Here is a 5000-nt window from a genome sequence, read left to right as displayed (position 1 = left end):
AGAGACTCTAAGAGACACACAGCCCTCAGGCCGTGCAGTTCAGGAGGAAGCAGGCCTCAGATGACCCTCCACGCAGCAGCGGTGGAGTGATACGTTGTAGCTACACTCCGCAGGCTGAGGCAGTATCGCAGCCTACAATGTATTGCTCAGCCACTGCTGTGCGGAGGGACACAGTAATGTGTACTTTGACAGAAAAAATAAATTCCACCACAAAGTAATGGATAGCACGATAATCTTACTTCAAAGTGATGATGTTACAAATTGAATTAGCTTTGATGGACCGCCACCACTTTATTTTAGTCGTACTCATGTGGAGTTTTTTTGGTGCTTTTTAGACAGACTGAGATTTTGGCCCCATGTACTTGCAGTAGCATTGTGGCTCATAAGAAAAATGCTATCAGGTGAAGTCGCTCCATATGAATAACAGCACAGACAGGTTCAAAAATAGTACTCATCGATCAACAGCACTGCTGGTAAGTAGAATACACAGACATGGGTAAAAAACCCCGAACCAATCCTTTAATCTAATAACTGCTAAAGCTTAGCCAGCTTATCATAACTACATCAATGAAGGCACTGTAAAAGCAGGCTGAGGTAATCAGTGTGTGTGTGTGTGTGTGTGTAGGTGTGTGTGTGTGTGTGTGTGTGTGCATGCGTGCGTGCGTGCGGGCGTTTGTTCGTTTGTGTGTGTGTGTGTGTGTGTGTTACCATCTGGCCCTGGATAAATGAACAACACACACACACACACACACACACACAGACACACGCACACACACACACACACACACACACACACACACACACACACACACACACACACAGTTTTTCTTTCTGAAAATGTGTTTGTGTGTGCCAACGCTTCAGAGGGTAGGTGGGAAGAGAGAGACTAAGAGAAAAATATGTAACTGAATAGTGTTATATTTACATTTACAACTAAAATCACTGCTTAAATGTACAGAGGCAGAGGTCGAAAGCAGGTGAACGTGAGTGTGTGTATGTGTGTAAATATGTTTCCATATATTCCTGCTTACGTCTGTGCGATTCTTCTCTCCGTATCTGACAGAGGGTGTGTAGATGAAACCCTCAGGGTGCCTGCCTGCCTGGGGGGCCCTAGGAGTGTTGAGGAGTATGATGTGCTGGGGAAGAGTTGGTGTCTACTTGAGGGGGCTAAGGTTAGAGCAGAGGGGGGTCAGAGTTCAGGGAGGGTCAGAGAGTTCAGGGAGGGTCAAAAAGTTAAGACTAAGGGCTATATACAAATATCTTCTATGAGAGTCCCATGTACTGTACTGTATGTCAACATATTATATTCAATATGAAAAAATGAAATAATAATAATGAAATGAATAACTTTTGTCCCCCGATGAGGGGGTGGTGGTGGTGGGCAGTTCATGGTAGTATTTCTACATGTATTTAGCCTGTTCAAAAGGCAGAGCTGTCATACATGTTTTTAATCAAGCAGTCATGTAAGTCTTAAGGAGTTATGTATACTTAAGGGCCATAGTTTTGCGTTTCAGTTTTCTGTAGAATCCAAGAATTGATTCAAGCAAAACAGATGAAAATCGGTGTAAACAAATACAGAGAGGATGGGGGGAGAGGGGGGGGGGGAGAGAGAAAGAGGGCAAGACAGAGAGAGAGAGAGAGAGAGAGAGCGAGAGCGAGAGAGAGAGTGCAGACTCCTGTAATATTGAGGGTTAATATTCACCCAGTGATTCCCTCATGTACTAAATAATTCAGGGAGGACAACCATCCCCATCCCTTCTAAGGCCTTCCCCCTGCTTGCTACAGCGCTGCTCACATTCACCATACTTTATTCATGCTCTCCAACCAAAAATAATAAAACCCTGCCAAGGACAGTGTACAGTATACAAAGCAAACATTTTGAATATCACAGCTGAGGCAATTAATTTGAAACAAGTTTAGGCTATTGCAGGCTGTGATAGCGTTGCAAGTAACACATTATTATTATTATTATTATTATTATTATTATTATTATTATTATTATTAGTAGTAGTAGTAGTAGTAGTAGTAATAGTAGTAGTTGTAGTAGTAGTAATAGTATTGTTATTATTATTATTATTATTATTATTATTATTATTATTATTATTAGTAGTAGTAGTAGTAGTAGTAGTAGTAGTAGTAGTTGTACTAGTTGTAGTAGTAATAGTATTGTTATTATTATTATTATTATTATTATTATTATTATTTTTATTATTATCATGATTATTATTTCCTTCTCATAGACTTGATATGCTTTGTGTGCTTCAGTGGAGCTCCAAGTCAAGTTGACATAAGTGGCGATAGCACTGTTCTCCCAGGGTGACTGTGCACAGGGAGCAGCCACACAGCAGCACAGTCACACCTCAACTTCTCTCTCTGGTGTTTGCAACACTTTGCTTGTGAAAGCACAGCCCATACTGACGACCAACTGTTCTACTGCCTGTAATACTGGATCCTACTGAAAAAGAACACAGTCGGAGAGCACCGAGCGCCAGACAGAACTATGAGTCACCTCAGCAGCGCCACACACGCACGCACGCACGCACGCACGCACACACGCACGCACACACGCACACACGCACGCACATGCCTGAGAAAGTATACTGGAGTCAAGTCAATAGGCACTGGATGGAAAGAGAAGTGAGAAATTAAGTAAAAGGAAGGACTGAGGGAGAGAAGAGAGGAAGAGAGGGGGAGGGGTAAAGAGGTCTGGATGAAGATCATGAGTCAGTGTTGTTCTCAGTGTTTACCTCCTCTCCCTGGTACTTTCCAGAGCTTTCAGGTGGTCTGGTCAGGTGCTTACTTTTGAAATTCTGCTAATCATGAGAGACAAATGCCTACCTCATTCCCTGACCAAAACCTGCTCCTCTCCTACCCACCTCAACCACAACCACAATAACCTGTCTAACAACCTCTCTAAGCCAACACACACACAAACACACACACACACACAAACTCACGTCATGCTAGTTATAGTTGAAATGTGGCCTTGCTGTACAGTTGAATGAGGTACTGATGGACTGTATTTATGTATTTTGTTTGAACAAGTAAAAAGGCTGGATTTTTTTTCCATGGCAGGCCTCACTTTGTTCAAAGGCTCTTTCAAAATATTGAAGCACATAATTCTGAAAAGACCCAGCTATCCAGAGGATTCAAACCAATCTGCATATTCATCAGAATTAATTAGAATGCACTCCTCCCATCATTTATTTATTTATCTTTTCTTTTTTTATTTCTCGAGAGGCGACAATTCAGTCAGTGATCAGAATCAGTTATAAGGGGGATAGAGACACACACACACACACATGCACACACACACACACACACACACACACACACACACAGATTTCTCCGCCTTCCTCCCTCTCTCACCGCTCGGAGAGGGAACAGTTCTGTCTGCATCAGATAAGAACCTCCCAATGAGTTCTTTATTAACTCAAATCGACTCTTTATGTTCATATGAGACATTCCTCCCAGTATTGTCTCCTTCTCCATTGTCTGTATGACCCGTGCTTCCCGTCTCTGGCACAATGGCTGAGACTGACTATTGTCTGAGTAGGGACATTGAAGAACAGTCACTAACTTAAGCGCTCATGCTATTCCAAGTATTCACAATGTTCAAGTATAAAAAAGGAGATAGTGGATTGTAAAATGCTGGAGATGGAGATACAGAGAGAGAGAGAGAGAGAGAGAGAGAGAGAGAGAGAGAGAGAACTAGAAACTGTCCACAGGTTTTGTTCAAACCAATGAAATCCTTCTGCGTATTAGTCTTACTAACTAGTCTTACTTGAATGTACATATAGGAACTGTTTCACTCTCCTTTTTATATTGTGTCATAGTTGTACAACTGTTGTGGGAGTATTTTTTTTTTAAATGTTTTTTAAACGTCACAATGCAAACACTGGAGCTCTGCAGCATTTGCAATGTTGGATTGACATTGCTATTTGATGGTTGGTAGTCGCATGTTGGTTGTAATTAACAGTTTATTAGACGTTGTCATGTGACGTTGACTTAAGGTTGTCATTTGATGTTGATACATCATCTTTGAAAATGAACGTTTTCTTAACATAGGCAGCTGACGGTCAGCATCAGACCATCTCACAGTTGAAAATAATCGTTTTTAAAATGTACCCAAACCCTGATGCTGACCATCAACTGCCAATGTTAAGAAAACGTTCATTTTCAACCCATGACAAACAATGTAGCAACATTGGATGATGACCATCAAACGGCAACCATAAACCAACATGGTATGATGGTGTTACCACGTTCTACTGTGCAACGTTTGGTTTTAACATTGTCCCACAGTTACTGTATTTTCCATCAACACTCTATGGTTGGCACAAGACGGTGAATCAACATCATTTTATATACATTTAAACAATGTTTAAATTTAGACATTGCTGCACCATACCATTTTCCGTCATGACCAAAATACAACAATTACAACCAATGTTAATACAACATCGTTTTTTTTTTCTTCTAAAATGCCCATGGGGTCCCTTCAGGGTTTTGATGTGTTCAGTGTAGCGACAATTTATCCTCAGGAGAAAGGAAAAGGCCAAAAAGGTGTTGAGAGAAAGAGGCAGACAGATAAACAGACCTAGAGAGAGGGAGTGAGAGGAGTGGGACAGGAGAAATGCATTAGGAGTGCAGAGAAGAGGCGTCTGGTCGCTCTGTGAATATTGCATTTCCATGTTTACTGCAATTACAGGGCTGTTGACTGGATCACCTCCTATTGGGAAAGAGAGAGGGGGGGGGGGGGGGGGGGGGTAGAGGGAGGTAGAGGGGGATGGAGAGAGTGAGAGAGAGACTCCTGGGATAGCTAAAAGTATCTCTTGCCCATCAGGGATGGTAGATGACGCACGCACACACACACACATACACACACACAGACACACACACACACACACACACACATCTTGCCAAACTAGCTCCTAGCTGCCAAGTCCACTTCCACAGTATATCTGAGAGGGATCATAATGTTTGTCTGTAGTGTCATC

Source organism: Argentina silus, assembly GCF_951799395.1.
Source record: "Argentina silus genome assembly, chromosome: 11".
Lineage (NCBI taxonomy): Eukaryota > Metazoa > Chordata > Actinopteri > Argentiniformes > Argentinidae > Argentina > Argentina silus.
This window is presented reverse-complemented; position numbering follows the sequence as displayed.